Below are 12,954 nucleotides of genomic sequence, written 5' to 3'. Positions count from 1 at the left end.
TTTTGAAACAGCACCTGGTGGTCTGTATAGGCCATTAGGTTGACAGTTAGGCCAGTACTTCTCCACAAACTCCCTAAACTTTGGCCATGGGTCTTCATGCTGCGCAGCCCCTTTGTGAACCATGAGGAGGACCGTTGGAAGGATACTTGACGTGTTTTTTCAGGGGCAAGGCTGTTTAAGGTGTGCTTAGAATGCTATTATACAGGTCGAACATCTCGTCAGGGGTGGACTGAAGGCACTCAGCTTGTAGTGCAGGGCGAACAGACTCCTGGAAGACGGAATGTTGAAATCTCCTAGGATAACAACATTGGACAGGGTAGGACACAGAGAGGTTATCAGCTCAGAAAAGTTTGTTTTGGGAGGGCGATAGAGGAGTTATCACAGTGAGAGAACTGGGAGACTTAATTTTAAAAGCCAAGGCACTCAAATGACAAGCCAGTAGGGACAGGCAACATTTTCAGGTCAAAACTGTTTTTGTGGAAAACAGCAACACCACCATCCCTGCCATGGGTGTGGGCTTTTTCCAGATATTTATAACCAGGTGGAGATGTTTCATTGCGTAAGTAGAATTCACCATTTCTGTGCTACGTCTTCGTCAAGCATATTGATCCCAGGTCATTGTCACTGATGAACTCTTGTACTAGTATAGACTGGTTAAAGAGGTCTGAATGAGAGGTGGTACATTCACTTTTTTAATTGGCTGAAGAGTCAGAACCTGCGCTGCATAGAGGGGTGAGAGAGGGGGACGTAAAGTTCTGTGTGGAATCTTTTGGCTTATGAATGGAATTTGTACCACCTTGCCATCCTCAATGTTTAAGCTTTTTCTGTAGGATTTCAAGTTGAAAAGTACATTTTTGAGCTCCTTACTCAGGGTTTATTTAATCCTCTTGAAACTATGAAGGAATCCTCCTGAGTAAAATATATGAGTGTTCCCCATTTCTGTACTTTGTGGTCCTTTGTAGTCCTCCAGGAGATAGTAAGTGAAACACTTCAACTTAGGTATTCAACTTAGGTATTCAACTTAGGTATTCAAAAGAAAACAGTAACAAACATCTAGCTATACTTTGTTGATGGCAGGAAAGTCCAATTCCTTAACCGTTTCCAACATTCAAAATTACTAGATTAAAATGACCAGTACTTGATTAGTTACTCAAAAACAAAAGGTTATTCAATAAAAATGCACGTTAAAAAAACAATAAATTGCAAATGAAATAGCAAAGCAATCAGCCTCGCCTCTTCAACCTCAGGAGGCTGAAGAAATTTGGCTTGTCACCAAAAGCACTCACAAACTTCTACAGATGCACAATCGAGAGCATCCCCTCGGGCTGTATCACCGCCTGATACGTCAACTGCTCCGCCCACAACCGTAAGGCTCTCCAGAGGCTAGTGAGGTCTGCACAACGCATCACCGGGGGAAAACTACCTGCCCTCCAGGACATCTACACCACCCGATGTCACAGGAAGGCCATAAAGATCATCAAGGACAACAACCACCCGAGCCACTCCCTGTTCACCACGCTATCATCCAGAAGGCGAGGTCAGTACAGGTGCATCAAAGCATGGACCGAGAGACTGAAAAACAGCTTCTATCTCAAGGCCATCAGACTGTTAAACAGCCACCACTAACATTGAGTGGCTGCTGCCAACACACTGACTCAACTCCCTGGTCAAAGTATTTTGTGTTTATCTTCATGTTTGGGTCAGGCCAGGGTGTGGCATGGGGTTTTTGTATTGTGGTGTGTTTTGTCTTGGGGTCTTGGTATGTATTGGGATTGTAGCTAGTGGGGTGATCTAGCAAGGTCTGTGGCTGTCTGGAGTGGTTCTCAATCAGAGGCAGGTGTTTATCGTTGTCTCTGATTGGGAACTATATTTAGGCAGCCATATTCTTTGGTTGGGTTGTGGGTGATTGTCCTTAGTGTCTTGATGTCCTTAGTCTGTGTTAGTTCACACTAGTATAGGCTGTTTCGGTTTTTGTTACGTTTATTGTTTTGTAGTGTTCGTATTTTAGATTTGTGTTAGGTTTGTTTGAATAAACATGGATCGCAATCTACACGCTGCGTTTTGGTCCGACTCTCCTTCACCACACCTAGAAAACCGTTACACTCCAGCCACTTTAATAATGGAAATGGATGGAAATTGATGTAAAAAATATATCACTAGCCACTTTAAACTATGCCACTTAATATAATGTTTACATACCCTACATTACTCATCTCATATGTATATATATATATACGGTACTCTATATCATCTACTGCATCTTTATGTAATACATGTATCACTAGCCACTTTAAACTATGCCACTTTGTTTACATACCCTACATTACTCATCTCATATGTATATACTGTACTCTACCATCTACTCCATCTTGCCTATGCCGTTCTGTACCATCACTCATTCATACATCTTTATGTACATATTCTTTATCCCTTTACACTTGTGTGCATAAGGTAGTAGTTTTGGAATTGTTAGGTTAGATTACTCGTTGGTTATTACTGCATTGTCGGAACTAGAAGCACAAGCATTTCGCTACACTCGCATTAACATCTGCTAACCATGTGTATGTGACAAATACATTCGATTTGATTTGATTTGAGGCTGCAATATGGGTGCCATGGCAACGAATTGACGTGGCAACATTGGCACTGTATATTGTTTTCTGAGATACTGAGCAACATGGCTTTGTTGTCTATTGTGCAGTCTGAATATCCAGAACCATTTAGCTCAAAGTGTGCTGTGTGCTGCCATAACAACTCCTTTTTACAGTGCCTTCACTGTAAGAGTAACACAAGGCTGGCCCTGACAGATACAATATCCATTATTCTCTAATGACCACATAAATCTGTAATGACATATGAAACTAAAAGCATGGTACGTTTGACAGGCACCATGTCATTATGACATTGTTATAGAGCAGAGAGGCATTTAGTATTTTCAGGTATGTCACCTAATGCCCTACTATCATACTATTCTACTAATGAGCGATATGATGATGGGTATGGTGTTTGATGCGTTTATATGAAAGGTATGTTTCCCAGGGTAGGCCTATAGCCCATTTCCTCTAGTTTGTTAGGCCATGCTTCGCCTGTGCAATAAATACATGTTGTAATGATTCACTTGAGCATTTTAATGAGCCTCTGCCGGGGATGGTTACCATAGAAGCCAGACGTCACAGTCTGGTCTGCTGAGTTTATTGGTTTCTAATAACCTGACTGCTCATAGTGTTTTGGTTAGAGCTACTCTGTAGGCTACTAAGTAGTGTCAAAACGGAGCACCAAATGACTTTCTTTTTAAATGTTACATTCATATGGAAATCGCAGGAGTTGAGGCACTGTGCTACTATGCAACTATATCTTTGGTAATCAATTTGTGCAACTACAGTGAATGTGTGGTAAAACAATTTATCTTTCAAATGTGTTTTATAGGTGTGAGGACACAGTCTTCTAACCAAAGGATATTACACAAAGTGCATTTATTGGTTCAATCTCTAGTTATATGGACACCATGATAAAGGAGTCAAAGTTACCAGAGAGCCACTGGACGATGGAAATCCTTGCATAAGCTAGCTGTTATGTGTCACTGTCGGGAACTAATGTTGGAAATCTATAACTGTAAATAGGAAAAATACCAGAGCTAAGTAAGGTTTACTTCTACAGCCAACTAAGGGCTCAGACACACAAATAGCATTTGAGAAACAAATGTGCACCGATTTTACATGTAGAATCATGTGAAAAATGCCTGCACTCAGATGTCTACTGCGGGTGGTCCCTAAAATACAGCGCGCTAAATGATCGGCAGACGAACGCTCAGTGACCTGTATTCATGTATGCCAAGGGAAGCCAGCCTCCCCAAAAAATTGATCAAGAAAAATGGTGTGGGGTGGCATTTCTTTGGGGGGCCGCACAGCCCTCCATGTGCTCGCCAGAGGTAGCCTGACTGCCATTAGGTAACGAGATGAGATCCTCAGACCCCTTGTGAGACCATATGCTGGTGTGGTTGGCCCTGGGTTCCTCCTAATGCAAGACAATGCTAGACCCCATGTGGCTGGAGTGTGTCAGCAGTTCCTGCAAGAGGAAGGCATTGATGTTATGGACTGGCCCGCCCGTTCCCCAGACCTGAATCCAATTGGGCACATCTGGGACATCATGTCTCACTCCATCCACCAACGCCACGTTGCACGTTGTTATCTCTGTGCTTCATAATTTTCCTTCAATTCGCAAGAGGCTGAATATATCTCGCCAGAGAAAGCATCCGAGCAAGCGAAACAGCACCCCTCTGTCTCTGTATATATAGGTAATCTATCTGATGCTGTCTGGTCAAAAAGAGTATGACATTGTTACCGCCAATAGCATTGAATCCAAGGGAAACCAGCAAGCATTTGGCCTGCCTTGATAAAAATAGTTGTAAAATAATAGCCAATTAGCGCTGAGTTAAACGGATTGAGCTCAACTGTGAATGGTTCTGGCGCACCAAAAAAAGTGTCAAAGGAAGCCAGTTTGGATTTGATTTCACTCCAATCACATCGAGAGCAATACGTCATTGACAGGACAGAAACAACTTGAGTTGCTGCATCTTGTTGTCCTTCGGTGGCTAGCTAGCTAAAATTGTAAATTTCCTAAATTAGCCATGATTTGTGGTTTTACTTAATTTGCTGTACTGGCCAATGATTATAACAGCGATTCTGTTCCAACCATAAATTCATACATTGTGCCCCTGGCCTGAGAGGATGGAACTTCATTATGTCGCTAGATGTACAGTAGAAGGCTTATAGCTAGTTAACTAGCTAATGTTGCCCATGAAAGGAAGTTAGGCTAGTGAGCAAGCAATTTAGCCAGGTATCTGAGGACAACCAAAAATAAAAGCATATACTGTATGACAGAGTCATAGACAGTTTCGTCAACATGAACGAGAGGAGGATGGCATTGGCGTTTCTCTACAGGTAGGGTGAATCAACATGTTTTTTCTACTTGCGCACACACACACGAAACATGGTACAAACATTACTGGGCACAGACAACAGCACAAAGGGCAAGAAGGTAGAGACAACGTTTCATGTTATATGGTTATTGTCAGTTTCTTTAACAAACCACTTGAACTCAAACAACTCATTTTGCTGAGCAATAAATTGGAAACTGTTGAAATTTTCCCGTCCATGCTGATCGATGGTCTAGACCAGGTATTCCCAAACTGGGGTGCACGCGCAATGTCGTTGGGGTTATGCCAAATAAAAATGAGATTCACTTAAAAATATATATATATTTAAATAATTTTCAAACAGTACATTTATATTTTCCAACAGGGCTATACATTTGATGAGTTTTTTTTCTTGTCTGAGTTGCCTCGTTTCACTGCCAAAAATAAAATGAAACAGTCTAGTGTTCAGCAAAATAACAACACAATATCAAATATAGGTAGCTTAGTCAAATAATTAACATCCAATCACATTAACCGTTACTCTCTCGAGGGAAACCTTCACTCTTAAGCAGACATTTAGAAATGAAACATGTCAATTTGAGAAAAAAAAAGCCACAGGAGGTTTTTGAGCGAGAATAAAGACGACTTTTGAGTAAAAGCAACAGATACCATTAATAAGGAGGGGCTAGAAGCATCTTATATGTTGAGCTACCGAGTGGCTAGGACAAGCAAGCCCCATACTATAGTGGAGGACTTCATTCTTCCTGCTGCCGCGGATATGCCTGGGACAATGCTGGGAGAAAAGGCCCAAAAAACGATACAGACAATGTCATGGCAGGAAATGTTTTGAAACAATTACTGCTTCACATACAAGCCTGTGAATTACATGTGTTACAGCTGGATGTGTCAACAGAAGTGGCGGGCCTTGCACAGCTCCTGGTATATGTCCGTTACATTTATGGGGGGTCAATTAAGGAAGACATCCTTTTCTGCAAACCACTAGAAACCAGGACAACATGAAAGTATATGTTTAAAGTACTGCACAGCTTTGCGACATCAAATGGACTTTGGTGGTCAAGATGTGTTGGTATCTGTACTTATGGCGCAAAAGCCATGAAAGGGAGACATAGTGGAGTGGTAACGTGTGTGCAAGCAGTTGCTCCCGATGCCACTTGGTTACACTGCAGCATCCACCGAGAGGCTCTTGCCACCGAGAGGCTCTAAGGGAATGCCTGACAGCTTGAAAGACGTTTTGGACACTACAGTGAAAAGCAAGGCCCCTGAACTCTCGTGAATTTCTGCATTATGCAATGATATGGGCAGCGACCATGTAACGGTTTTACAACATACAGAAGAAGTGTGCTGGTTATCAAGGGGGAAATACAGTGCCTTGCGAAAGTATTCGGCCCCCTTGAACTTTGCAACCTTTTGCCACATTTCAGACTTCAAACATAAAGATATAAAACTGTATTTTTTTGTGAAGAATCAACAACAAGTGGGACACAATCATGAAGTGGAACGACATTTATTGGATATTTCAAACTTTTTTAACAAATCAAAAACTGAAAAATTGGGCGTGCTAATTTATTCAGCCCCCTTAAGTTAAAACTTTGTAGCGCCACCTTTGGCTGCGATTACAGCTGTAAGTCGCTTGGGGTATGTCTCTATCAGTTTTGCACATCGAGAGACTGAATTTTTTTCCCATTCCTCCTTGCAAAACAGCTCGAGCTCAGTGAGGTTGGATGGAGAGCATTTGTGAACAGCAGTTTTCAGTTCTTTCCACAGATTCTGATTTTCCACTGTGACTCTTCGTACCAAAACTCAAAATTCTTCCTTCAAGCCTGACACCTTGAACAAAGACGGTTGACATCTATTGGAAGCCATATGAATTGCAATCTGGGAGCTGGAATTACATAGGACCCATAGCTTTCCATTGAAAGAGCATGGGATCTCAAAAAGCAAAACATTCTGGTTGCTTTTTCTTCGGATTTTCGGCTACCATATCAATTGTGTTATAGTCTCATACATTATTTTTTTTACATTTTTACAAACTTAAAGTGTTTTCCATCCAATGATACCAATTATATGCATATCCTGGCTTCTGGGCCTGAGTAAATGGCAGTATACTTTGGGCATGTCAGTCAGGCGAAAATTCTGAAGAGAGGACCCTAGCCTGAAAAAGCTTTAGATTTCTAATTAGACTAAGACTCTCTCCAATACAACCCAACATTGCAGAGTTATGTGCATCCTTTCAAGCACACCCTTCTCATTAACCTGTGGTGAGTTATTTATACATTTTGATGAACAAATAAGGTTTTATATGTAAGGTGGCTAAATAAAGAGCAAAATGATTGATTATTATAATAATATTATTCGTGCCCTGGCCCTATAAGAGCTCTTTGTCACTTCCCACGAGTCGGGTTGTGACAAAAACACACACTCATTCTTATGTTTAATAAATGTATCGTATAGTATGTGTGTGGCAGGCTTACAATGATGGCAAAAAACAACATTTGGGAGTGCGCTGACCCTGGTACTAGAAGGGGTACGCAGCTGGAGGTTGAATGTTTGAAGGGGTACGGGACTATACAACGTTTAAGAACCGCTGGTCTAGAGCCTCACTCTGGGAGGCCTTCTGTTGAACTCCATGTAAATAATGAATTCCTTTTCATGTGGGTTAGTGTAAATGTCTGCATGTTATGTTTCCTAGGAGCTAGAGGGAGATCATAGAGGGATAGCACTTGTGTAACAGTATCTCTGACTCAAGCTGTAATGTAGTGCCGTTTCCACCAATAATGTGTAGCTCTCTCTAAAGACAGTGCTGACTTATGGTAATGTTCTTCCAGATTGCATGCTATATTCTAAGATAAAGCACACCTACCAACCGACATGCCAGCCCACTCCATAACATACTTAAACAACTGAAAGCAGTGGGTTTTTATTGTGGGAGTTCTCGTCTAAACGTGATAATCTTCAACTACAGTATATGGCACTTCCCCCTACCTCTAGCGGCTGTCTGTGCGTATGTGTATATATTTCTCTGTGTTTCTAGTGCGTAAGTGTGCATGTGAGTGGGACTGAGTATCTTGTCTGTATGTCAATATCATTGAGTGTTCTGCATGTGTGTGTGTATGTGTACAGTACCAGTGGACATACTCATTCCAGGGTTTCTCTTTATTTTTTACTATTTTCTACATTGTAGAAAAGTAGTGAAGACTTCAAAACAATGAAATAACACATATGGAATCATGTAGTAAGCAAAAAAGTGTTAAACAAATCAAAATATATTTTCTATTTGAGATTCTTCAAAGTAGCCATCCTTTGCCTTGATGACAGCTTTGCACACTAGTGTCATTCTCTCAACCAGCTTCATGAAGTAGTCACCTGGAATGCATTTCAATTAACAGGTGGGCCTTTATGAAAAGTTCATTTCTGGAATTTCTTTCCTTCTTAATGCGTTTGAGCCAATCAGTTGTGACAAGGTAAGGGTGGTATACAGAAGATAGCCCTATTTAACCAGGTAGGCCAGTTGAGAACAAGTTCTCATTTACAATTGCGACCTGGCCAAGATAAAGCAAAGCAGTGCGACAAAAACAACAACACAGTTACAGTTGGGATAAACAAAACGTACCGTCAATAACACAACATTAAATTCTGTATACAGTGTGAGCAAATGAAGTAAGGAGGTAAGGCAATAAATATGCCAATAGTGGTGAATCATTTATAATTGAGCAATTTACACTAGAGTGACATATGTGCAGATGAGGATGTGCAAGTAGAAATACTGGTGTGCAAAATAACATAAAAACAAAAACAAATATGGAGATGAGGTAGGTAGTTGGATTGGATGGGTTATTTACAGATGGTCTGTGTACATCTGCAGCGATCGGTAAGCTGCTCTGACTGCTGACACTCAAAATGAGTGATGGAGATTTTTGTCATTCGTTCCAGTCATTGGCAGCAGAGAACTGGAAGGAAAGGCGACCAATTAGGTGTTGGCTTTGGGGATGACCAGTGAAATATACCTGCTGGAGAGCGTGCTAAGGGTGGGTGTTGCTATGTTGACCAGTGAGCTGAGATAAGGCGGAGCTTTACCTAGAAAATACTTACAGATGGCCTGGAGCCAGTCAATCCGGAACATTTCAAGAACTTTGAAAGTTTCTTCAAGCGGAGTCGCAAAAACCATAGAGCGCCATGATGAAACTGGCTCTTATGCCGACCGCCATAGGAAAGGAAGACCCAGAGTTACCTCTGCTGCAGAGGATAGGTTCATTAGAGTTAACTGCACCTCAGTGGGGGTGCTTTGCTGGTTTTTATTTATTTTACCTTTATTTTACTAGGCAAGTCAGTTAAGAACAAATTCTTATTTTCAATGACGGCCTAGGAACAGTGCCCCTGCCTGTTCAGGGGCAGAACGACAGATTTTGTACCTTGTCAGCTCGGGGATTTGAACTTGCAACCTTTCGGTTACTAGTCCAATGCTCTAACCACTAGGCTACCCTGCCGCCCCACTGTCTGTGATTTATTTAGAATTCAAGGCACACTTAACCAACATGGCTACCACAGCATTCTGCAGCGATAAGCCATCCCATCTGGTTTGTGCTTAGTGGGACTATCATTTGTTTTTCAACAGGACAATGACCCAACACACCTCCAGGCTGTGTAAGGGCTCTCCGAGAAGGAGAGTGATGGAGTGTTGCATCAGATGACCTGGGCTCCACAATCACCCGACCTCAACCCAATTGAGATGGTTTGGGATGAGTTGGACCGCAGAGTGAAGGAAAAGCTGCCAACAAGTGCTCAGCATATGTCGGAACTCCTTCAGGACTTTTGGAAAAGCATTCCATGTGAAGCTGGTTGAGAGATTGTCAAGAGTTTGCAAACCTGTCATCAAGGCAAAGGGTGGCTACTTAAGAATCTCAAATATATGTTTAACACTTTTTTGTGGTTACTACATGATTCCATGTGTTATTTCATAGTTTTGATGTATTCACTATATGTAGAAAATTGTAAAGAATAAAGAAAAACCCTTGAATAAGTAGGTGTGTCCAAACTTTTGACTAGTACTATGTGTGTAGTGAGGTGGTGGTGGGTGGGGGTTCTCTGAGTGTACAGTACATGAGTGAACAAGCACGAGAGAGGGGTGCTTGGCTGGGGATCTGCTCCAACCTCAGTTGGCTGAAGACCAGCAGCACATTTCCTTATTCTTATTTAGGGTGTGACGTCAATGGCAGTGCCAGGGGCAGTTTCTCAGGTAACCACTTTCAGATGGAGCTGGTTGACTGGCTCACTGGCTGGACCTCCCATAGCACTGTTCCTGGAACTGAGCAGCCACCGGGTAACCTGACAACAAAACAACACACTGTGTAGTACAGTAAACAGAACTGTTTGGTCAGAGAGAGTCTTTACTGTGTGTGTGTCAAGGTTTTTCTATTTTTTTCTATTAGATTATTTAAAATTCAGTTTAGTATCAGTTCGTTTTCATACTTGATTTATTAGTTTTTATCCCGTTTCAGTTTTTATATTATTTAGTTTCAGTTTTAGTGTTAGGGAAAGAAAGTTGTTTTATGCATGGGAGGCTAGGAGCCATTTATGTTTTGTAGGCCTATAGCAGGGGTACTCAAGTACTATTTGTGATTGTCCGGTCACACAAATGTCCTAGGTGACAAAAGTCAGAATGGATTTGATCATTTATTGGCATAGTAACAAACCCTTACCTCAAACCCATATGACCCCAAACTGTCTAAAACTGTTCAAACCAGTCTTTTGTTGGCAGAGGGAAAAATTTGCAGTTTTAAATCAAATATTCTGCAATTCTACATGTTAGGCCATCAAGCGAAAAGAACATTGAGAAGTTTTAAAGCTAATTTCTTGCAATTCTACACATTTTCTATATCTTATTTGTATTCATGTGATACCAGGAGTCGAATTCTGACCGGATTCCAAAAATGTGACCGATTTATATTGCAAAATTTGAAATGTTGTTTTTTACATTGGATAAAAGCAGAGACACAGGGCTATACAATTGTATATCATACACTGCATTGGAGGAACAATGGGATAGTAATTCTGCTTTGAAAGTTTATATACTTGTAACCTCACTTTTGAGAAAATGGCCTTTGAATGTTTTGTTACCTACTGGAGAACTCTTCTTTGTTTACACCCATTCAGCATCGTTCACATATTTTTAAGCTTTAGCCCCACACATCTCTTTAAGGGTTGATCCAAGCATTCTGTTCTAACAACAGCAATCAAGCACCCAAGCTAACTGGCTAACGTTGGCTAGCTTGCTAGCTACTTCCAGACGCAAATGAGAGAACAGCTTGCTGACCATTTTATTCACCCTAGCAGCACTGGTTAGGCTGTTTTTATGTTATCCAGAGTGTTGGTGAATGCAACTGTGCTGCTGGCAAAAATTTGCACTTTTTTTGCCAACGTTTACCATGGTTTACCATGGTGCTTGCCTACGGAGCTGTGAGGGGAACGGCACCTCAGTACCTCCAGGCTCTGATCAGGCCCTACACCCAAACAAGGGCACTGCGTTCATCCACCTCTGGCCTGCTCGCCTCCCTACCACTGAGGAAGTACAGTTCCCGCTCAGCCCAGTCAAAACTGTTCGCTGCTCTGGCCCCCCAATGGTGGAACAAACTCCCTCACGACGCCAGGACAGCGGAGTCAATCACCACCTTCAGGAGACACCTGAAACCCCACCTCTTTAAGGAATACCTAGGATAGGATAAAGTAATCCTTCTCACCCCCCTTAAAAGATTTAGATGCACTATTGTAAAGTGGCTGTTCCACTGGATGTCATAAGGTGAATGCACCAATTTGTAAGTCGCTCTGGATAAGAGTGTCTGCTAAATGACTTAAATGTAAATGTTTACTGACACCGGCCATATTCAACAGGTGTTGAGCATTTGTAAATTCATCAGTTATTTACCAGCTGCGTCTATCAACAGTTGTCGCAGTGACATTCTATTGATATGGTTACTGGCATGGTGGAGTCTTTTGTTAAGACATGTAGCTAGCTAGCTAGGTAAACAATGAACCATAATCCCAACTCATGACGTTACTACCCTGCATGAATCTGCAGGTAGCTAACCAACCAGGTTCAATGTTAGCTAGCTAACATTAGGCTATAACTAGCAAAACAAATGGCTTATGTGAATAATAAGATCATACATGTAACGTTATCTAGCAAGCCAGCCAGCCAGCTAACATTAGCTAGCTAGCTAACAGTACATGAAAATGACTTTCTGTCAAAATTAAAAACGTGTAATGTCTGAAATGTAGCGAGCTAGACTATCTTACATGGAATGGCCACTTCTCCCTATCACTGATGCCATGGTTGCCCTTAGTTTGAAGATGTAATCCGTATACCGGTGTTTTCTCCATCTCCTTAGCTATCACACTCTAATTCCAATTATTTCAAAACTCGGTCCTACAGAAAGTGGAGAGCACACTTATGCAGATCTACAATGCAATATATATTTTAAAAAGCATAATTAGACAGTATTACCTACACGTACTGACCCACTCAAATAGACAGAAGCGCGCTATATTACCAATCCAAACTCATCTTTGAGCATGTCCAGCCCACTCATTATCTCAGCCAATCATGGTTAGCGGGAAGGTTGGTATATCCTTTTCTGTGGCTAAACCAGCTAGGCTTATAATTTAACCATTTTATTCATATTTACAGATGGCATTCAAGTTTGTTATTAAGGCACATGAAAGTTCACATGTTCTAGAAGGCATTTCTGCCAAAAAACACATTTGGATTTAAAAAAAAGTTTATGTTCAAATGGCTCTCCTGTGAAGTAGTGACCTGCAACATACGGCTAGTTTCCTGAAAAGAGTCACAAATAAAATAATGTCTTTTTCACCATCCTAAAATTCTTTGTGGTTGCTGTTCAGATTGACTTTGAGGTTGGTTGGGTTTTTCCCTTTCATCTCTGTTCCACACTAAAATACATCTGCTTTTGTCCTTTCCAGCAATTTACTTTTGCATCCGACCACTGCTGGTGTTGGGTCTACTG

The sequence above is a fragment of the Oncorhynchus keta genome, chromosome 12, assembly GCF_023373465.1.
Source record: "Oncorhynchus keta strain PuntledgeMale-10-30-2019 chromosome 12, Oket_V2, whole genome shotgun sequence".
Lineage (NCBI taxonomy): Eukaryota > Metazoa > Chordata > Actinopteri > Salmoniformes > Salmonidae > Oncorhynchus > Oncorhynchus keta.
This window is presented reverse-complemented; position numbering follows the sequence as displayed.